Source organism: Crocodylus siamensis, chromosome 7 (genome assembly GCF_052110815.1).
Source record: "Crocodylus siamensis isolate JL-2025a chromosome 7, ASM5211081v1, whole genome shotgun sequence".
In the NCBI taxonomy this organism is placed as follows: Eukaryota; Metazoa; Chordata; order Crocodylia; family Crocodylidae; genus Crocodylus; species Crocodylus siamensis.
The window spans coordinates 39,124,210-39,148,697 of NC_143401.1; positions in this window are offsets into that span (position 1 = coordinate 39,124,210).

Genomic DNA, 24,488 nt, shown 5'->3' on the forward strand with positions numbered 1-24,488 from the left:
TTTTTCAAATGCTGGTCTTGTCTCTGTTTCTGGGTGAGGTCCGTGGTTCCTGGATGAATCAATGTGAGGTGATGGCCCAGTTGTTACAGGCCATTCAGTAGAGGCCTGCTACCACTGTATTTCAATCATGCCCAATCACACTCATTCATCGGGGAGCCAATTTACATGGGAGGGGTACAATGAATCATATTGTTGCAACATGGGGTGCCCAGGCAGAGGACAGAAGATGGAGGCTTGACATATAAAATGGAAACTTGACATGACTTTGGTTCACTTACAAACACAGGCCTCAATCACACAATGTCTGTATGAAACAATAAACATCAACACAAAAATGATAATATTACAATATATATAATAGTAAAAATCAATACAAACCTAATAATAATACAATATAAAACAGTGTGTATCCAAAACCAAAAACTTGCTACCAAAATAAAAATGTTTAAAGCTTATCCTAAGGCTGAGCTCACTTATACTTATCTATAAGGAATAGAGAGGGAGAGAAAAATCAGAAATGGTTGGGGAAGGGGTGGGAATGCAATAAACAAATTTAAAAAACCTGGGGGTTTTGCTACACCATCAACTGCAGGGTGGACAGCTGTGGGAGCCAGTACAAGGGGCATGGCAGGAAGTGCAACTGTGGAATCATGCATTAGATCCCATTGTGACTTATTTTTGGTGCCAGTGGAGCATGGGATCATGATCTTGCACTCTCCTTGCATGGGGTATGGCAGGAGGTGTGACTGTATGGAACATGCAGTAAATCCCACTGTGTCTTTACCTGCATGTGTAAAGGGCCCCTAATACAACATTTATCTGCTTTTCTTCTGAAGTACAGAATAAGACTGTTTTCTATAGTTACACAATGTAAACTTAAAACCTAAGTTAACACTTTAAGGCACCCAAGCTATTTTATTTCTCTGTCAATGACTCGTGTCCACCTAGAAGGGCTGAGAAAGAAAATCAAGGAGGTGGGCAGTGAAGTGTTGAAAATTTTATTGCAGTCTCAATAAAGAAAACGTTGCTGCCCCACTCTCTAGGTCAAGTATTCTCTGTCAACTTCTTAGCACACAGACACAGGAAATTATATAGGCTTGAATGTAAGAGGATTGTGAACATTTTTTTACTTCAGCAAATTGCTGTCATTCTAAAATGGATAAAAAATACTGCTTATGGGTACACGTTCATTTGAGGATTAAAATTACATTTCAAGTTTACAGTAAAGTACTACACACTGAAAGACATCTTGCAGGCTTTACATTTGACAATTTTTCAATAGAAAAGATACTTGAAAAGATAGATGATTAGCCTGGTCTACTCTTCCTATGTTATGGCAGGCAAGTTTTTTAAGATTGCTTGTATTTATTTAATTAGTCTGTTTACAGTACATTTCAGCACATATATAATATTACTCAAATGCAATTTTGCTGAATTCATTAGCAAACATTCACTTCAAGGAATTTTCTTTTCTCAGAAAACATGGCTGTTTTCTTATTGCCTATTAACATGATGTTTTTATGTCTTTTTCTGTGGAGTAGTTCAGATGTGGCAGTACTGTGCCCACCTGTGATGATGTAAGTAGCACAGAAAATTGCACTTAGGTTGTCAGTAAACATCTTAGTCTTTTATTGTTTTAACCTGCGTTCCTGTAAATCAGCCAAAGCAATCAGTTTTAATGGCTTCTCTAAGAAAAACAAACAACAAGAATAGCTATTAGGTTTTTAAATTCAATATGCAGAACAAGAAGAGAGGACAATGCATCTTCACTCATCAAAACCTCTCATGCATAATTGATTCTCACTGCTTGCCCCTGTGCTAGAGGTTGGGAACTCACTGGATTTATGCCAAGAGTCAAAAGGGTTTTTTTTTCACTGAGTGGCTACAATGAAAGCTCTGAATACCTTCATTCCAGCAAGTGATTTGTGGACATGTAGAATATTTTTAAAGCATCCGTGGTGAGAAGACAGTAGGGAATGTCATGTTGATGAGTCATAATATATGGGGTAACAAATTGAGTGTAAATAGAACTTTTTTTTTTAATCAAGACCTCAGGTGAATTTGTTGACATTAATATATTCGTAGCTTATTAATATATATGTAGCTTTCCAGCTTAATTAAAATATTATCTCCTTTACTTCCACCACATCTGCATACACTATCTGTGGGCTCTCAGTATTTTCCTTCTTTCCTCTTTTTTGACATCTGTCCAGTGACATAGTCACAAATCCTTGGTAAGAATGACTTATCCAATTACCCCATGATATATGCTAACATCCATTTATCTTTGTTTTCTCTGCAACAGTGACAGGTGGTTGCAGATGAGTGATACATTGTTAAGTTCATAATTGTTCCAGGAATAATATTTTAAGTATAGCCTTCATTTCCAAGTCCAGTAATTCAACCGGTCATTTCAACTCCAGACTAACCTCAAGAAAATAATATGAATGTGTAGGCCATTTTTTTATCAAGATGGAAAGAAGAAAAAAATGTAAAGGAATTAGAAAATGGAAAGAAATTCAGAAAATTAAGTAAAGAGGTGAATATTGTAAAAATATTTTTAAGTTTATTTGGGGATAGCTTGTAATGCAAAACTATAAATTATAGTTATATACAACTTTTCTATGCACGATTTGCCATTTTATTGCCAAGAATCAGGAAATTCAGCATCAGTGGGCCAACAAAGTGATCTTATTGAAAAAAAAAACAAAAAACAATAGCATACTTGTTATGTTAACAAGAGGATTGCCTGCAAGTTGAAGGGAAATAATTTTTCTACTTTATTTAGCACTAAGGTGGCTCATCTGGAACAATGTGTCTAGTTTTGGGCACCATACTTCAAGAAAAGTGTGGACAAATTAGAATGAATCCAATAGAATGTTACAAAAATTATTACAGGTCTGGGAAACATGATTTATGAGGAAAGGTTGGGATTATTTGGTCTGGAGAAGAGAATACAGGAGGAGGGGATTGAATAACAATCTTAAAATACCTGAGAACTGGTTGAAAAAGCATGGTGACAGAGTATTCTCTGTGGCTGGAAGGGACACAACTTAGAGCAACAGCAAGAACAATTGCAGCAAGGGAAATTTAGGCCGGATATTAGAAAGAAATTCCTCACTATGGGAGTGTCTAAGCATCAGAACAGGCAAACTAGAGAGGTCATGGAATCTCCATCCTTGTAAGTTTTTTAAGAGTGGGTTAGACCACCTTTGTCTAGGAAAACTAGACAGGAATGATCCTGCCTTGAGAACTAGATGAGCTTTTGAGGTCCTTCATAGACACGGACGGCTTGATTCATCAAAATGGAACTACTGAGTAAGATGTAATTTCATATATTTGGAGCACATTATTTCATTAATATCATTTGTCTTCATTGTACTAGAGAGTATAAATATTAAGCTAGCCCAATGGTTCCCAACCTTTTTTTGCCACGACCTGCTGCTGGGAGTAGAGTGCGGCGTTGGTGGCCCAAGGGCAGGGTGGGGAGCTCCCATCACATAGTACAGCTCATACTTTGTGTGTAGCACTGCTGCTATTGCTCCCATGACTGTCATTTGGGTTGTGACCTGAGGTTGGGAACCACTGAGCTAGCCCTGAAGACTTCACACTCACTGGGCAAAATTTCAAAAAATATTTAAATGATACAGAAAGGCAAGAAGGAGATAAGAAATATTGTAAGATTTTCAAACATATTTGAAAGAGAAGGAGATTTTTCTTCTAACTTAAGCACTTTTGAAGATACTATCTGATGATAATAGAGAAGAAGAATGAGCCAATCATGACTGAGTTGCCCTCCATCTTTCAAAACTCTTGTATGGAATTGCTGCTATATGTGCCATACTATTCTGCAACGGGAATTTTCAGTCTGGTACAGTTGCTTGTAGCATGATTATACTTGTCTGTTTTTTCTCTTTCATTCTTTTAATGTTTTACCATGCCACATGGTAATGTTTTACAATGTTATTTATTTTCTTAAATCATGCTTTTTATTAAAGAAGGACTCCTTACCTCTATAGGAACCTGATAATGATGATAATTTCTGATAGGTTAATCAACCATTCAGCTTTAGATATAATTTGGAGAGTAAGAGAGTGTAAGTAAAGAAATATAATTGAACATATCATTTTGTGGCAATACCTGGGATCTGATCATGATATTCATTCATAGGACATCCCATTTTCAACTTTGAATCGATCTCCTGAATAGAAAAGGATTGGTATCTTACTTGGCTCTGGGATTCCTTGCCTGCCTTGCAGGTGCTTCAAATTCACTGTTATTTTAATAGAGGTCACCATGCCGCCTCATTCTGGGGGTTTCAGGATGCAATTTTGATGAAGTTTCCTATCATGCATCTTTATAGAACTAATGACTTAGGAGGTTCTCAGTCCCGTCACAGCCTCCTTTAACTCTCTGGATTTGGAAGTCCGTGAATCTCTTTCCAGTGTCAGATTCTGGGTCTCCACCTCCCCTCACACCCAAGCATTCTGCCACCTTGATATTTAACTGTCTCATTCAGTAAGTATCTTGTCTGAGCAGTCACAGTCTCAATTATAGCTTTAATGTCTTGTTCGGCAGATTCATGGATTGTTAATTCTTGAATTGCATCAAATATATGCACCCCCTAGATACAAGAATTCTTTAGTGACGCTTCTCATAAGTTCCACACTCTATTCAGTCACAGTCTCACTATTGAACTTGCTTCCCAAATATTTTTGTTTTATTTCTTTGCAAGAAAGGTTGGCTGCCACTAATGGGTATTGACTGAAGTTGTTCTCTCCTATTATTGGCAGTACTTCATGCTCTACGTCCATCTTAATCTTGTCTGATTCTTCAGACCCAGAATCTGCTGCCCTCTGTCTCTCTTGGTGTGTGAAGTGCACCAGCTTTCCTACTACTGCACCTAAAACTTATTTAATGTTATCAGTATTGCACCTTCCCATAGATTCCTCCAGTGTATCAAACTATAATCTAATTCACACACTGTGATGTGCAACTGTGCCATGCTATTAACCAAGCGCTAGCACCAAATATAAAGTACTTGGTGCTAAGACCTAAAGTGCTAGTGCAGGCACAAGTTAATTTTTGTCTTGTTTTCTAATTAGAAGTGACTGCATCCTGCAGCTCACTCAGTACTGTACTTCTTTGAAACTTAGTTTCAGATAGCTTCCCCGACCTGTCTTCTGACAATAAGATTTAGGGAGTAAATCTTTGGTCTCTTTCTGTCTCTGTACTCCCCCTTCTTCCCCAGAATGCTCACACCAGATCCTCTGGTCCACAGGGAGGTTTCTGATTTGTCTCACTTGGTGCTCTGTACCAGTATCCACACTCCTTTGCTGCCACCAGTCCCATTGAGCATCCTCGCTCCTCTGCCTCTCGCTCCCTCTCTGAGTTGCTGCTCTGGCTTCCTTTTAGCTGTTAAAAGAGGGCAGGGCACCACCATGCATCCTTTCTGGCTTTGCTCCAACTATCCATGTTGCTCATGCTCCTGCCCACATGGTAAGTTTTCCTTAACCCCTTTTTGTCCTTCTTCTCTTCACAATCCTGTAAACAGTTCCCTGAATTGCCCAACTTTCAAACATCTTTAAATTTTCAAAATGTATTTGGGAACTTTAAATGTCCAGGGATTAAAGCTTTAGTTTATAAACTCCTTTGAAAATAAGGCCCGTGTAATCTCAGAATTTTGTATTAAGGATCAATCATCTGAGATGAATAAGAAACTGTAAAACACCTCTATAAAAGCTGGTGGCAGCATCCCATAATTGCAGACGCAGAACTACAGCTCAGCAGCCCGCTGTTAATAGCCTGCTTCTTATAGTTGAAAGATAAGAACTGCTCAGCCAAACTGGCTAATTTTAAGGCCAGTGGTCAGCAAAAATCAATAGCTAAATGCTAGTGCATGTTGCTGGAGATGACTAAAAAGAGAGCCTATTTTTAAGAACAGAATTTGTTTTTACTGTGTTGGGCACATTTAGATTCAATTTACACTCGGCTTCCTTATGATTTTATGGAGCTTTTACTTTCATGGGTATGAACAGCATCTCTGTCAAAATCTACATAATAGAATTAAGCCTGTGGAGGAACTTTATGTTACCTGCCCCTTTACAGTTATAAAAGGATGACAGGGTACACCATATAACTTCAGATCAGCTAGACAGCTTCCCATTATTAAAACAGCAGCTCACTAACACTATAGAGACAGGTACCTCAAGTTCCCTTTAATGGCCAATAATTTACTGATTTTTCTATTGGACATTCTTCAATTTATTCTCTCTCTCATACATACACATACAATTTCTTAGTTTCATTTTCTTTATTGTTATAGGCTTATTCATAAGCAAAATGGTTGATGATATAGCAATAGATTCTGGTTTATTACTATGGAAGTAAATCCTAAGTAACTCAGTTGACATTATTTAGTTACAATTGAGGGAAGAGTTTGGCCATAGAATTTACAGAGGTTAATATAATACTGGATAGACAGAGGTAACAAGAGAATTCCTGAAATTAAATGTCAAATGTTGGCCAAAATCAAAATGCTTGTCAACACTGACAACTCAAAATAGTGTTAATTTAATTAAATTTATCAATCCATAAATTTATGTTGACTGTTTATACTTAACATGTAATTACATTGAGACTATATTTGCTTCACTATTTGCAAAATATCTACAACTCCAAACATGCGCATTGACACACATGAATTTCTTTAATAATATGAACAGTCCTGTTGGACTGAAATATTCTCACAGGCTGTTTACTCTACTTTCACATGCAGTAGGTGTCATTTGAAACTAAGAGTTGGTGCATTTAAACCCTATGTCTTTTTGTAAGAATCTAACTCTCCCTAGGAGGATTAGAAAAGTGAATATGACATATATTTATATTTTACCTTTAAAACATGTTTGAACTGGAACATTCTTACTCTGGAAGACTGTCATTGAATCTGTTATTGTTACCTAAGTTGGTGTAACACTCTTCAGACACCCTGTAGAGCAAAATTGTTTAGTTGCTGAATGTGCAGTTTCCTGAAATCCAGGTGTTTACTGTAAAAGGCTTAAGAAACCAAACAGAGGTGGAAAATTCAATCCAACTTTTGATTCAGTTACACGATTTCAGTTTATTTTTAAACACTAATTTAAGTGGGATTACTAATCTGCAGCTACTGATTGTGTCCAGTGACCTATGACCTCTACCTCTCCTTCATGTTTCCTTTACTGCCTGCTTGATCTCTGCTGAATCAGTTTTTAAGCAGCCATCCTTCTACTTAAGAGCAGACATTATTTATAGATATCCAAATTAGGGCCAAAAACAGAGTACCCAGTAATTATGAAGGTTTTTGTAATTTCTTTGTGAAAAGGATGGGGATTTCAGTGCTCTAGGATCTGAAGGATGTGAGAGAGTAAAAAAAAGTGAATTTTGGTTGTAGCTGTAACTTTGCTTCCACCATGATACCAATAGATAACAAATGTGCACACATAGAGTGATATTATAGAATGTTGTGTGCTACAGCATCAGTTCAGTAGGATAACATCTGCAGCATGGCATAAATAATGCTTCTGAATATCATGACACAGAGGGCTGGAAGTCCAAAAGAACTGACAATTTATTCCTTGCCAGAATAGATTAGAATTTTGGTCGCTTGTGAAATGCATGGAGTTTGTTAAATCTTTGCTCAATAAATATAGCGCTACTGGTATTTCAAGCGAGATCACTTGTCTAATAGAGCAGGGATCAGCTTCAGACTACAGGGCTAAAGAAGAGATATGATTTTTTTTTTAGCAAACAGTTTGTAGGAACAATTTTAAATTAGTTCATAGAACCTACGTATGATGCTTTAGGACACAAATGTGACAATTCTCTCATCCTTCTAGTCCCAGTTATCACATACAATGCTCATTACTTCTAATGCATCTCAGAATGATACTATAGTGGTTTTCCAGGTCTTGAAAGATAATTATGTAAGCACTATATCAATTCAGATACTGTATCCTGCATTAGTGTGGAGTCCAATATGGGAATGGCATCCCTGTTCTGTAGTAACTGTAGATATAAGATAAAGCACCAAAGATTTAAACCAAAATATTAATGGAATATGAACTCTGCTGGCATTTTCTCGTTATTTTCCTCTCCTGCTCTCTTAAACACTTGGATGCAGCAGTTCCCTACATCAGTCTTCTAATATGTGTTTTTTTACTGGTGGCATCATCTCAGCTTGTCATGCTGATGTTGAAAACCTTCTTGTCCTTCTTAACATTTTTGAACCTACGTCCTGGTCAGCCTAGGTCTTGGCCTTGGCTATATAAGATAACATTCAAACTTGTTCTGACATGAATTGCCAAGCCAACAGAAATTGTCTCTGACAACTATTAGAATAGGCAGCTTAGCTTTCTTAAATACTTTTACGTCAGATATTTTAATCTTTTACTTAATATTCTATCTGTAACAAAGTGAATATGTAAGGTGTTCAGTTTTCTCTTATACCTGTTGTAGTCTGCCAAAATCCCACCAATGTGAAATAAAATACCTGGAACATATGGATGGGATGCATACATCTCAGAGTTCCATATTAGCTACCTATTTCCCTACAGACACATTGTCAGCTAGTGAATGATGGCAGTAATCTTTCTGATGCAAGAATGAATCTCAACATTCAGGGTGCAGACGGAAGTGCAGCTCCCAGCTGTAACTCAGAACAACTTTTGCAAAGTGTTCTGAGTTACAGTATTACCCCAGACCAAACAGAAGTTCACTGTAGGTTCCAGGGAGAAGTTAACTATTGGTTCCAGGGTTCACAGGCTTGCAGCTTGCAGCCAGGTTCCCATAGCAACAGTCAGGCTCTCTGCCAGTGTTTACTGTTTTCAGAACAGGAGGCGGGAAAGCCAACAGAGGAATCTAGTTCTTGGGGCTCCCCAAATGGTGCTGAAGAGTGGGTGGGTGAATTGGAGCAGCCCTCTCCACCTTTGGTGGGGAGGGCGGTCCATTCCATTCTCCAAAGACTGGGGTATGTGAAAAGTCTCCAGACTGTACTCCCTCTGTTCCCTTTCCCCACTCCCATTCTGAAAACAGTGACAGGCTGGCAGGCAGTGCAGACAGAAGATACTGAAGATGGTACATTTTGAAACACTTTGATTGATACTTTTTGTAACAGGTGGGAATGGTCAGATTTCTACCCAATTGACCATTTTTAAGCTGTCTGCAGCTGTGTGTTTGAGTTTGGTCACCGCTATAAACTGCTTTCTGTGGCCAGATTAAGCAAAAATTGTCACTTCTGTCTGTGCCCTTATAGAGATAATTTATATTGTACTGTTTATGCCAGATAACAGAATCTGTGCACAATCTCTGGCATGATGCCATCTGCTGAAGGTTCCAGTAGAAATCACTATATTTTTTTCACTGCTGCTTAGCTCCAACTCACTGCAAGCTAACATACAACTAGTACAAACTTTCTGGAGTGCACCCTGTTGGGACCAAGAGACCTTAAGGCCTGGGCTAGACCTTTATATTTAGCTTAAGCTGCGTGCTTAGCTTGAATTATGGTTGAGACATGTACCCGTTGAAAAGGAGCAAATGGAAAAATACTGTCCCTGATTTAAAATGAATTGGCAAGTTGGCTAACTAAATTGAATAAATATAGTCTGGGCAAAATAGGAACTGTCAGAGCAATACCTACCCCAATCTAAGAAAGAAAAGATTACCTCAAAATAGAAAATTATAGATAAAGATAACCATATTTGGCAAACAGAAGCAAGATTAATAATAGGACTGTGCGAAATGGCACCATTCCATTTCGACTTGCAATGCAATGTTTTGACGGAACAGTATTTTGTTTCATATTTCATTTAATTTTGAAACCTCTGTTCCATTTTGTTTTGTTGAAACAGTTTTGCTGTTTTGACACTGTTTTGACGTTTTGCCCTTAGGCTATAATGGGGAAGGACAAAACAGCCTATACTTTGTCATTTCTTGCCTGATTCAACTGAAACTTGCAGAAATGGTAGCCCCTTCTGAGGCCATGAAGCCTGCCAAGACTCAAGCACATAGGTGCAGGGGTTTCTAGGATACTGTATATCAGAGCCTTGAAAGTAAAACTCAATGTGGTCCCCATCTTTAAAAAAGGGAGGAGGGAGGACACGGGCAACTATAGGCCCATCAGTCTTAGCTTAATCCTAGGGAAACACTTTGAGAAAATCATCATGGAGCACATCTGCAATGGGCTGGCCTCAGGAATGATGCTCAAGGGAAACCAGCATGGTTTCATTAGGGGCAGGTCATGCGAGACCAACCTGATTGCCATTTATGATCAGGTCACAAAAGCATTGGATGCAGGTGTTACTGTGGACATAGTCTTTCTGGACTTCAGCAAGGCCTTTGACACTGTCTCCCACCCAATCTTCATTAAAAAATTGGGCGACTGTGGCATTGATGCCTACACAGTCAGATGGATTGCAGATTGGCTGAAGGGTCATACTCAGAGGGTGGTGGTGGATGGGTAATATTCAACCTGGGGAGAAGTGGGCAGCGGAGTCCCCCAGGGCTCGGTCCTTGGGCCCACACTGTTCAATTTCTTTATCAGCAATTTGGACGATGGGGTGAAAAGCAACCTGTTTAAATTTGCTGATGATACCAAAATTTATAGTGAGGTGAGCACGCTAGTAGGGAGGGAAAGACTGCAGCAAGACCTGGGTAGGTTACAGGGGTGGGCTAAAAAAAACAGGATGCGCTTCAATACTGACAAGTGCAGGGTGCTGCACTTGGGCAGTAGAAACCAGCAGCACACTTATAAGGTGGGAAACTCCCTTCTTGAGAGCATGGAGGCGGAAAGGGATCTTGGAGTCATTATTAACTCCAAGATGAACATGGGCAGACAATGAGAGGTCACGGTTGGCAGGACTAATCGGACCTTGTCATGCATCCACAGGTGTATCTCAAGTAGGGCCAAGGAGGTGATCTTCCCCCACTATACAACACTGGTCAGGCCACAGCTGGAGTACTGTGTTCAGTTCTGTGTGCCTCACTTCAGGAGGGATGTGGACAACATGGAGAGTGTCCAGAGGAGGGCCACCCGTATGATCCAGGGACAACAGGGAAGATGCTACAATGAGAGTCTACGGGACCTGAACCTGTTCAGCCTTCACAAAAGAAGGCTGAGGGGCAACTAGTGACCACCTATAAACTCACTAGGGGGGACCAGAAGGGTTTGGAAGAGACCTTGTTTTTCCTAGCTCCCCCTTGCATAACAAGGAATAGTGGCCAGAAGTTGTTAGAGAGTAGGTTTAGATTAGACATCCATAAGAACTACTTCACAGTCAGGGTGGCTGGGATCTGGAACCAACTTCCAAGGGAAGTGGTGCTGGCTCCTACCCTGGGGGTCTTTAAGAAGAGGCTTGATGCCTACCTGGCTGGAATCATTTGAGCCCAGTTTTTTTCTCCTGCCCAGGCAGGGGGTTGGACTTGAAGATCTACAAGGTCCCTTCTGACCCTACTGCTATGATTCTATGATTCTGTGATTAGAAGAGGGAGCAGAAGCGGGGGTGGGAGGGAGGGGAAGCAGGGAGGGAAGTACTGACATCCTTAGCTAGCCAGTGAGTGTGATTTCTCCCTGAGCCCCTTCCAATCATGGTGTCTGGGAGAGGGACATAGAAACAGCATAAAAGCCTCTACCTGCAGGCTTTCTGTGCCTTTTGTGAGCTGGTTCTGAGTGAGCAACAGCATCAGAAAGGTAGTGGACTGACTTGGCCTCCTAATTATTTGGCCTCCTTTTTGTTCTTAGAAAGGGTTGAATAGGATATAGTTTAGCTTAGTTTACCTTAGTTTAGCTTAGTTTAGCATCTCTCTACTTTACTACTTATCCAATTGACTTCTTTCAATTTATATTTGTTCTCTTGGGGGTTTTTTGGTTTTGTTTTTTGTTGGGGGGGTTGGGTTTTTGTTGTTGTATTATTTTAAAAAAGAAAGGTCAGTGTTTTCCCTGGCTGTGTGATCCATTACTGTGCAGGGAAGAACACGTTACACACACTCACACACATCATAGAAGAAGTCAGATATTCGTAGAAGAAGAAGAGATTCAGATTATATATAGTTATTTATTATTATAGTTAGTTTGCATACAGACTAAAGACAACACAGAAGAAGTCAGATAGAGATTAAGACTGCAATTTCCCCACACACCACAGAACTCAGAGTCTTAGAAGTCAGCCACACATCACAGAAGAGCAACACACACCATAGTTATTATTCATAATCAATAATCAGATTCATCAAGCCACAGTCCACTACAAAGCAAACAAATTGCACAACCTAGAAGAAAAAGAAGAATCCAGAAGTCAGACACACACAGTCACATGCCTTTTGCATGCTGTATAGGCAGGTGCCAGTTCTTCTGGTGGGGGAGGGAGAGGGACTAGAGGGGGTACAGGGAGAGCTAGAGCTGAAAGTTCCCACCTCCCACCCAAACATAGACACATCCTCTTCCTCAGCAGCCATGAGGCTTTTGCTGCCAGGGGAAGCAAGGAGGTGGGAGCAGTACCTGATGTCCCTGCACCTGCACCACCTCCCCTCAGTCCAGAAATAGGCACCAGCAGCAGAACGACTGTCTCCTCCACTGAGAAGGAATCTGAGTTTGTGCTCCACACCCCTCAAAGTTCCCATAAACCCAGGTCTCCAGGTCTCCTGTTGTACCTAGCCTGCTGAGGAGGGGGATACGGCAGGATCCCCAACCTCAACCCAGAAGCAGGGGAATAGTGTAGTGTGGGATCATTTTAAGGTGGCAGATGATCCCAAGTATGCTATCTGCCAGCACTGCCAAAAGCAGATTAGCTGGGGCAAGGAGGTGAACCACTTCACCACCATGGTGTTGCTGCTGCATCTCAGCAGCCAGATTACCCCTAAGGCTTTCATCTCTGTGATCTCTCATATTAGTTCTTGCCTCACCTTCTCGTTAACTGGGTAAAGTCTGGATTTGATAGGGTGATGGCTACCCATGTCTATAGAGTGTACTGCCAGGTTCATTTTACCTGGTTTGTTGGAGAACATTGTCTCAATGTCTTTGAGTGCTGTGAGTAGCTTGTCCTTGTCCTGGGAGGGCAGATGGTCCAGCAGGCAGAGTTCCTCTATTCCTGCCCCTCCATCCCAGTCACCATACATGACTGGCTCCTCTGGATCCTCAGGTGATCCTTCTACTGAGGAAATCCAGAATACCACATCACTTCTATTAAAGTATAGTTTAAGCATGTTCACATGAACTGTCTTAGGCTTTTTCCCACTCTGGCCACTACAGCTTGTCCAGGATGACATAGGGACCTTTCCAAGCTGCTTGCAGATTGTCTGTCTTTAGTGGCAGGAAAATCATGACCTTATCACCTTGTTCAAAGGTACGTAAGCAAGCCTTTTCATCATACCAGGCACTTTGCTTCCCTGGGCCTGGGCCAGGGAGTCTCATGCCACCTTCATCATGTCAGTTAGCTTCTGATGAAAGCTGAGCACATATTCTACCATGGAGGTCTTGGTGGAAGAGATTTTCCCTTCCCACTCTTCTCTCACCAAATCAAGAGGACCCCTAACTCACCTTCTGAACATCAACTCAAAAGGCGAGAACCCAGTCAATTCCTGGGGCACCTACTGGTAGGCAAAGAGCAAATGTGGAAGTTTCTCATCCCAATCATTGGGGTTAGAGTCCACATTACCATAACTTTTAAGGTCCCATTGAACCTTTCTATGAGCCCATTTTGTCTGAGGGTGGTAGACTGTGGTCTTGAGGTGTCTCACCCCACAGCACTCTCACAGGCACTTCATCACCTCCACCAGATAGTTCCCACCCCTGTCAGTCAGGAACTTGGAGGGAAAACCCAGCTGAAAGAAGATCTTGGTTAGGGCATCAGCAACTACAGGTGCCTCAGTGGAGGTCAAGCAATTACCTCTGGCTACCAAGTTGCAAAATCCACTAGAGTCAGGATGTATTTCTTCTCTCTATGAGTCTTATGCCTCAGAGGACCCACAATGTCTATACCCACCCTTTGAAAGGGTTGATCAATGATAGGGAGGGGCTGTAGGGGATCCTTTCTCTTGTCCCCACTTTTGCCTATCTGCTGGCACGTCTCTCAAGATCTGCAGTACTCTATCACATTCTGGGCAATTATGGGCTAATAAAAGTTCACCTGCACATGACCAGCACCTGGTAAATCATGAGCCATGGAAAGCAATTGTTGTCTGAACTTACGAGGTACTATGAGCTGGCGATGGGGTTCCCAGGTCTTGCCATGGTTCTTTGGTACCCACAACCAATAAAAAAGTCCCTTATCCCAGACCACTCGTTCCATCTTATCTTGAGTGAACTCTGTCTCTTGCTCCTGAGCCATCCACCGGAGTTCCTCCAAGCTGGGGTCCTCTAGAACCTCCTGCTTGAACTCCTCTTGCCTAGCTAAGCAATCAGCAGAGAGTTCTGGTGCTCCTGTAAGGAGTGCACCTTCACCCTCAGGGATGTTCTTTAACTTCTCCCCAAGAGTCTCAGTTTCCTCTGCCACTGGCTGACTTGACTCCTCCCTGGGACTTTCATTTAACCCAACCTCGAGGTTGCTGGTTTCCCCCTCAGAGTGGCTCAGGTCTTCCCTATCACTGCTTCCAGCTGTTGCATGTCTGACTGGCTTGGATTTGTTGCTTAGCTTTGGGCAGTTGGGCCTGATGTGGCTTGGCTCCCCACAGTTATAGCACCCCCCTTTTTCCGAATTGGGTGGTTTGTCTGAATCTGGGGCCACCTTGCACTCAGCAGGAGGTGGCCCTCTTGCCCCTTTTTGGAACTCTTTCTGTTCCTTCCCAAAGTGGGGAGGCTTCTTGTCCAGCCCCTCACGATTTAGCAACAGCTGGTCCTCAATTTCAGCGGCCTCTTGGATAGTTTTGGGAACCCTGTCTTTGACTAGGGTTTTAATCTTCCTTAGACAGAAATTATAAAACTGGTCCAGCACTATGAGGTTTAGCGCCTTCTCTCTATTGTCAGCCTTGGCTCCGTCTGCCCATTTAAGGAGTAAGTCCCACACCTGGGCCACAAAATCGGCCATTGTCTTCCCAGGTTGTGGGATAGTATTCCGGAATTTTTTCTGGAAATAATCCAGTCCTAACCTGAACCTTGAACACACAGCATTTTTAAAGGCATCATAGTTATCTGCTGATTCCAAGGGCAAGCTGTTCAGGACCACAGGCATGTCGCCCTCTACCAGAGTAGCCGTGTGTTTCATGAACTCTTCCTTTGGCAATTTCCATCAGCCCGCTTGGTTTCTGAAGATGCTTAGGAACTCTCCTGGATCATCCCCATCTTGGTAGCATGAAAAGATTGGGGTGTTCAGTGTGGTGGATGCATCTAGTGTAGGTTGGGCACCCACTGTCTTAGCATTTGCCTGCATTTGGAGTACTGCGAGCTTATGCTCCCATTGGTGCTGAGCCTCTCTAGCTTCATGCTCGCTCTGTTCCTTCTCGTGCTGGTGTTGGGCCTCCAGCGCCTCAGACTGGTGCTGGGCCTCCAGATCCATCCTTTTCAATTCTAGATAATGCTTGAGCTTGTGCTCTCGCTCCTCAGCTTCTAGCAGCAGCTGGAATTTCCAGAACGCCCACTCAGAGGGTGGCCCCTCAGTGCCCCCATGGGTTCTGTATGGATGGCTGGAGGTGATCTTGCAGCCTGGTCCTTCTCACACAGAATCTTATTCAGATCTTCTCTCTTTTGCTCCTTCTTCACTGGAAGGCCTCTCTCTTTCATCAGCTCTCTCAAGTCAGTCACTGTCAGGCATCCTAGCTACCTACACTGTCCAGTTGACCCGATGCCAAATTATTCTATTTCCTTCCCTAGATTATGCCTTCAGTACAACAGGTTGTTGGATCCCACCCTTCCACCATGTGTGGTGGGCCAGTAGGGGGTGCTCCTGCATTGAGCCACCCACCTCACTGCGCCCGACCACCTTCCAGGCTTTGAGTGCCTCCCTGGGGGTGCCTCATGTCTGGCCGACCCCCTTCCTGGAACACACCCACTAGCCTGTGGGTTCCACTGCCACCACCCCAGGCTTGATTCTGGCTCTGCACATCCTGGGAAACACAGACCTAGTAACCCTTAAGGGTATTGGATTCACTTCAAGAACTTGGGATGCTTCCCTCAGTCAGAAGCACATGTAGTGGTATCCCTTAGTCAGCCAAACCAAGGGGACCCCAAGGAATAATCTAGACCCACTCCCAATAAGTCTTCCACACTAGCTATAAAGGAGAACTTTATTGGTTACAGGGGTAGGGTTGGAATAGGGTACAGGGTAGAGCAATATCAGAGAAATCACATAGAGCAAATACCCATGGCTGGGTAGCCTTTGATCATGCATCTGAGTTACTGCAAGCTATATATCTAGTTAGATCTCAGGTAGCTTACTCACAAGTATCATCCAGAGGCAGGTGGAGATTGCCTCTGGAGGCAGGTAGTTCCTTGATCATGAGTTTTGATAAAGAGAGTTAGTTTCAGATGGTTCAGCTCTTCTCTCTCTCTGAACCTTCCTCATGGCTGCTGTCCACTCCACCTGGGCAGTCCTTCACTTATATATCCCTTGTGACCTCATTTACCTCAAATGACCTCAAATACATAGGGGGTAAAAAGAGGGTCCCGGGTAATGTGGGGCCCCTGCAGGACACGATGGGCAACTTAGTCATCACGCCAGATGACAAAGCTAACATATTTAACGATTTCTTTGCCTCTGTCTTCCTAAGTAGGGACCAGTTCAGCCACCTCCCTGCTGGGCCCCCCTCGGGCCCCGAGAGAGACACGCCTGGGCCAGGGGTTAGCGAGGAATTAGTTAGGGTACTTCTGGAGAGGCTGGACGTGTTCAAGTCCTCTGGTCCGGACGATCTTCACCCTAGGGTTCTACAGGAACTGGCCGAGGTCATTGCGGGACCCCTGGCGCGGCTCTATGAGCACTCGTGGTGCTCTGGCGAGGTGCCGGAGGACTGGAAGAGGGCCAATGTGGTCCCTATCTTCAAAAAGGGAAAAAAAGAGGACCCGGGAAATTACAGGCCAGTTAGTCTTACCTCAATCCCGGGTAAGCTCTTTGAAAAAATTATCCTGGCACACATCCAGGAGGGCCTTGCGGGGGATTGCATGCTCAGGGGCAACCAACATGGGTTCATCAGTGGCAGGTCTTGTCAGACCAACCTGGTGGCCTTTTACGATCAGGTCACCAAATCATTAGACGCAGGGGTTGCTGTGGATGTAGTCTTTTTGGACTTCCGGAAGGCTTTCGACACTGTCTCTCACCCTGTCCTCATCAAAAAGCTGGGAGACTGTGGTGTCGATGCCCACACGGTCAAATGGGTCACCAACTGGTTGGAGGGCCGCACCCAGAGGGTGGTAGTGGATGGGTTCTTCTCGACCTGGAAGGATGTGGGCAGTGGGGTTCCGCAGGGCTCGGTCCTCGGGCCCGCACTGTTCAACATCTTCATCAGTGACTTGGCTGACGGGGTAGAAAGCACCCTGTTCAAGTTTGCTGATGACACTAAGATGTGGGGGGATGTGGGTGCACTAGAAGGGTGCAATAGGCTACAAGCTGACCTTGACAGGTTGCAACGGTGGGCGGATGAGAATAGGATGGGGTTTAACACTGATAAGTGCAAGGTGTTACACATGGGGAGGAAGAACCGGCACCACACTTACAGGTTGGGGAACTCCCCTCTTGCCAGCACGGAGACAGAAAAGGATCTTGGAGTCGTCATTGACTCCACGATGAACATGGGCCGGCAGTGTGGGGAGGCAGTCAAGAAGGCCAACCGTACCCTGTCATGCATCCACAGATGCATCTCGAGCAGGTCCAGGGAGGTGATCCTCCCCCTCTATGCGGCACTGGTCAGGCCGCAGCTGGAGTACTGCGTCCAGTTCTGGGCGCCACACTTCAAGAGGGACGTGGACAATATGGAAAGAGTTCAGAGGAGGGCCACTCGTATGATCAGGGGTCAGCAGGGCAGGCCTTATGAGGAGAGGCTACGGGACCTGAACCTGTTTAGCCTCCACAAGAGAAGGTTAAGGGGGGACCTTGTGGCCTGCTACAAACTGGTCAGGGGGGATCAGCAGGTATTGGGGGAGTCCCTGTTCCCCCGTGCGCTGCCAGGAGTGACCAGGAATAACGGTCACAAACTGGCGGAGGGTAAGTTTAGATTAGATATTAGGAGGCGCTACTTCACAGTCAGGGCGGCTAGGGCCTGGAACCAGCTTCCAGGGGAAGTGGTGCAGGCTCCTAGCCTGGGGATTTTTAAAAGGAAGTTAGATGAGCACCTTGCCGGGGTCATCTGACCCCGGTGCTCTTTCCTGCTAAGGCAGGGGGTCGGACTAGATGATCTACCTAGGTCCCTTCCGACTCTAGCTACTATGAAACTATGAAACCTGGTCCAATGGGGACAAGAACCTGTTTGAAATGAATCACCAGTTGCTGGGCAGACTGGCAGTTCCTAGCTTCCCAGGGAGCTAAGTATGTGTAGGCAGAGGGAACATCCCTCTGCCTACACATTCACCAAATCATGAACCACTTGGACCACATCCAAGTATGTGTAGGCAGAGGGAACAGGTTCCCCACCCCTCCAGGAATGTATCCAGCTCAGTTTACCTAAAGAAATAGGGTGTATCTTCTGCTGGCCCCATCCTAACCAAATTGTCACAGAGCAGAGTTTATGGGGAAAAACAGGGGTGGCCTTCTGCCACATGCCCAAAAGGAAATCCCCCACTCAGTCCAAAGCCCACATCCCCCCAAAGCAGAGGCAGGCCACCCTGGAGTGGTGTGGGAAAGTTGAAGACAGAGTGGGGCGCATTCCCAAGGTGAGCCAGATCACCCAGACCACTGAGGAGATGCTTTATCTGGATAGCCAGCCCTTCTCCCTAGTTGAGCGACCAGGGTTCAGGTGCCTCATGGCACTTATGGTCCCATCTTACCAAGTGCCCTTATGGATAGTGGTGCCCTCCATGTATGAGGCATGTAAGGAGTACTTCAGGGAGGAGCTGTGCAAGGCAGGGCTGCAAGTAGCCTTGCACTTCACCTCCAACATCTGGAGCAGCCAGGATGGAGATCATGCCTACCTGTCCCTCACAGAACACTAGTGGGATTAGTCAGGCTACCGGTGGGCTCTTCTCCAAGCCAAGGTGCTGGATGAGTCCCATACAGCAAGGGAGATCATGGTGGCCATGAACCACATGGTGAAGGGGTGACTCACTGACAATGGGACCACTGTGGTCAAGGCAATCCATGATGCCAACTTTGTTGGCATTCGCTGTGTGGCACACAGATTGCACCTCATAGTCAGAGACACCTTGGAGGGGGATGGGGCTGCCGGTCATGGCACTGCCACTACCACTACAAGCCAGCTCATTGCAAAATGCAGGAAGGTGGTGGGATACTTCTACCGCAGCATCAAAGGTGGCAAGATGCTATAGGAGAAACAGGCAGAGCAGAGCATCCCACAACACAAAATCATGCAGGATGTGGAGATTCGGTGGTGTTCTGGAAAGTAAACCTCCCGCTGCTGGGGTTCCCCAATCTCTACCTGTAGACAGACTGAGTGCCACCCTTCTCACTCCATCTGCACCTATTTCCTTTTTTTATTTTTTACAAACCAGTTAATGACCTACTCTCAGAGATGGAGGGGACACTCACTGCATCACCAGTCATCAGGGGAAGAACATGTCTGTGCTGAGCTCGCTCCCATGCCAAGACGAACTTGAAGGTATGGGATGGGGCTATGGGGAAGGAGGAGACCCCCAGGTGCTGGTCATGACCACTTAAACTGTACAGTGCCCCCTGTGGGGCTACTGGAGATAGTTGGCAGTTTTGTATTTTGAGCTGTAGGAAGTTTGCTTCATTTCTGGTGATGAGGTTAGGCGCTTGTTTGAATTTTCAAACCACTTTTCAGATCCAGGCCTACGAACTGCACTTCATCATCCTCCTAGGTAGTAAGTACAGAAACTCAAGGACTCAATATAGGCAATGGAATTCTGACACACTACAACCTGACAGACATCCTGGCTACCCAGGTACCTCTACAATTTTACCTTCACTGCTACATCTCCCTTCCCCACCCCAGCCTTGTCCTTCACCCCCGATGTCTCTATTTCCATTTTCATGGACTGGCTTTCTTGCCTGCATTGCATGCCAGGACAGCCTCTGGCTTCTTTACTATTCCTTCCATCCAGGACTAGGAGACATACCAACTGCAGGTGCTTCCTCAGCCTTACAAAGGGTTTTTCAACCCAAAATCTTGCTAAAATACATTTCTCTATCTATATAGTTGCCTTACTAAAAAGACACCAAATTGTCTTACCTGTTGCCATGTAAAATGGTGGACTGAGCTGAGGCTGTAGGGGAGGAGGAGGCTTCACTGGGGCACACTGACATGTTGTGCAAAGGCCCCAGTGCCAGGAAAGGCACACCTGAACACAAATACACACACACACAGAGTCACACAGTGAGGGCTCAACTTAATAGACATACAGCCACTTCTACTTAAGGGGAAAGAAGGGCTGACAGTTTGGCTCCCTGAGATGCTACTGGTGCTGAGTCACTAAGTTATTTTGCTTGTCTCATGCAAAGTGGTGGACCAAGCTGAGGTGGTAGGGGAGGACGAGGCCTCATTGGGGCACACAATCTTGTTGTGCAGAAACCCCAGCGCCAGCGAGGGCACACCTTAACAAACATACAGTGTCACCCACCCATGTTACAAGTTTTGCCTGTCAGAATCAATTCGGAAAAGTGATCTGAATCTCTGATTCAAATTGGTGACCTCTGAATCAGCTGAATCTGAATTGATTTGCACAGGCCTACTATTTAGTTCATTCTTCCCTCTTTCCAAATATTCACATCCTTGTGATTGGCTGTTCTTTGTATAAATATTCATAGTGTATTCAAACAAAGGTATTTGTGAGCAAACAAGATTAATTTACTGGTCATTATTTCTTATTTACTATGCATTATATAAAGCTCAGCATGGTCTATTCATTTTACTCTTTCCAAAAAAAATCCTTTCGTATGCTCAAGGGTATGAAGCTAACTATATAATTTAAGTAATTTGATCATACATTATGAACAATGCAAAACTTAAAAGCCAGCATAATACTTAATATTTGGCAAATACTTAATCCTGAGGGAAAATATGAGCCATTCACAGGGAAACAGAACAGAAAACAAAACAAAACAGAAAAAACAAAACATTTCATTAAAACTTACCACTATTTGTTATGTGGTAGGCCCTGTGAACCACATATTTATAAAATTAGATCACAGGCATGTTTTCATGAAAGTCACAAGACTGAAATGTAGTGCACGTGTTTTAAACTGTCTTGCTCAGGTACTTACACAACATGATGTGGCATTCAGTCTGAGCCAATTTATCCTGTTTCTCAATCAGTACTAAGCTACAGCCTACCGCTCATTAGACCACTATGGTATTCAACATCTAACTGTTACAAGTGTAGCTCTAATACCATTTCAGTCATTTCAAATAACACAGTATACAAATTCCTGAGAATGGGGACCGCAGTACGCCGAAGTTGATACATGGGAGACAGATGAAACATTATAGAACAATTACAAATTATTTCTATCGCTCTTCCTCTTCCAGGTATGTTTGTTTATGTGCTGTACCATATATATATGGTGGCCATCACAGAGAACAGTCTAGTTGTCCCCCGTCTTCTATTGATACAAAACTGGATGCCTTTATGTCCTTTGTTTTTCTCTTGAAGAGAAAATCAGAGGACATAAAGGTGTTGGGTTTTGTATCAATAGAGGACAGAATAGCAGAAAAGCGGAATGTCCTCTATGAAGGCCACCCTAATCATGCAAGTTTCATCCAGGTACAAATCTTGAAAAAGATGTGTAGGAATGGCTTTGATTTCACTTATGCCTTTATATATTGTCTTTATTTTATACAATGTTCATATTTGTTCATTCCCTTCAATTCATGCAGACAGCTGTGGAAACTGGTTTGGAAGAAGAGCTAACAAGTTATTAGTATAGTTTAGTTGTAAGAGTGTGACACTTCTGTTACTTATAGAACAGTGACCTAAAGGAAGAAATTGACTAGAAAAAAACAGAAAGTCTACTATTTCCATTTCTGCCTGAAAAAAGTTTCATTTTGTCATGGGGGAAGAGACTTAAATTACCACTGTTCAGGGCCTGCAATTCATGTTCAGCCCATGGTGAAAACAAAGCTTCACAAACATTTGTGAGAAGCCAATAAAAATGAGCTAAAAATTGTTGAATCCAAAGGTAGTTTCTACTTAATCAAAATGCTCATGAATATTTTTTAGTGTCTGTTTGCCTAGGTCTGTGCAAATCTTCACTGAAGTGCAGCTGAGAATCTGGAACCTATTATTTAGTGTCATATAACTCACAGAAAGACACCTACTGGAATAATGTTTCAAATGTAGTTAGTTAGGAACTAAAGACTAATATTTGCATTTGAAAGTAAAGTAAAGGCAAGTTTATAAGATGATACTTATCTCTGTTCTTTAAGGGAGGAAGAGATTTGTGGAGACCACTTCCCTCTTCCAATTATACCTGAAAATAAAATATTTTTCTTCAAAGAACATATCCAGTATCTAAAATGGAAAAAGCTGTCAAGCATGCAATTGTAATGGTTTAATGTGAAAAACTAAGAAGCAAAAGAGCTGGCAAACTGAAAGAAGCATCTAATTTCTGGAGCCCTGAAGTCCATTGTTCGCCTTACATCACATACCCTTAAGGAAAGTCTGTGGGGGGCATGAAGGAAAGTGAATCAGATAAAAGTGTGTCAATCTATGATCCTTTTATTTAGAAATAGCCCATGTACCTTAGAAATAATGGAAAGCTGAGACTTTTGAATGTGCAGAAAAACCAAAAGTGTTCTTCTTCTTTCTATATAGGTCAGTTTCCAACTCTAGTTTTCTGCATTCCCAAATGTCCAAATTTAGATGTGGACAATACATCCATAATTCCACACCCTGGAAAAGGAAAGCTAGATGTCACAGAAGTGTGGTCCTTCATTCTTCAAAATGGAAGCAAATTGAATGCTGGATAGCACCAACTCTTGGCAGGCTGCAAATTACCATTGGCATATTGCAAAGGGAAACAGATCACCTGTTGCTGGAAAAAAAAGATACAGCAGGACAACTGCCAGGAAATGAAAAAGGAAAATCAGAATGAATTGGAGATCAAAAATAGGGGATGTAAATAAATGTAAATAAATTATTTAATCAGAAAAAAGTCATCTACCTTGTCATGAATGTCTCACATCAGAGCACTCAGCAGCTTCAGAATATTGTTCTTCCCATCTGTTCAGATATTTCTGATTAAGTTTGTAGCCTGTGTGTTGTTAGAAAGATCATCAAGCATTCAGTATTGACAAAGACACAGGTGTTAAGTGCATTTTAAGATTTCTTCCTTCCCCTTCCCATCCCACCCTGTTTGCTTTTGATAAATGGTTTTATTTTAAATACATAAATCTACTTTCACAGACAAAATGGACCTCTCAAAAATGAACCGCCTCTATCTAGCAACTATAACAACATTTCAGGGACAGTTAATGATTTACAATAACTTGAAAGGCAATGGAGAGAAAACCTCAGAAGTCAAACTGGACCTTGCTCTAAAGACTAGTATCCTTGAGAGAACTCATTTGCAGAGAAAGCCATGCCACCAAGGATCTTTTCTGATGCTCAGATCACCATCTCTGTTGACAGTTCAGTGTTTTAGTTGGAACAGTACAACACTTGACCCCTAAGCAGCCCCTTATTGAAGTTTAAGCTTGCAGGCCTAAAGCTACATCATAGGTAGATTAGTTGCAGAAAATAAGAAATAAAGTTAGATTTCTTTTTGTTTGTTGTTAAAGAGGCCCTGATATGCATGAAGTTACTCATTTATGACACAAGCAAATAGTATGCCTTATTCCTATTTTAGATCATGCTTGCCACCCTGTGTGCTAAGTGATTTCCAAATACATAGAAACAAATGGCCCCTGAATCAGAATTTATACACGAAGTAGGAAAAGACAAGTGAACAATGACTGATCACAGCACCCAAATGATTACAGAATTAATAGGCAAGTCTCTTAAGGATGCTTTCTTTTAGGTTAAAAATGATAAAATTCCTCGCCTTTTTCTTTTCCACAACCCAGTTTTTTCCTGTGCATATTGACTTCTAGCATCATTTCCAGGGCCCTTGCACCATGTCTTCACAGCCTCTCACCTCTACATATCAGACCAATTCATTCATGAGGTAAATTAATTAAATCAGTAAGCAGAAGAACTAGTTTCTTGAAGGGACTAGAGAAGAGAGAAATCTTTAGGAGGGATACAAATGAAAATATTGGCTGATCTAGCCACCTTTATAAACAAGTGCATATAGTTGTGGTAATTACACACACAGATTTAAGCAGATAACTTGTGCTTTTAATTATCTTTGTGTGTGGCCTCAAATGTTTCTAACATGGAATAAAAATGACTGGGCATCTGA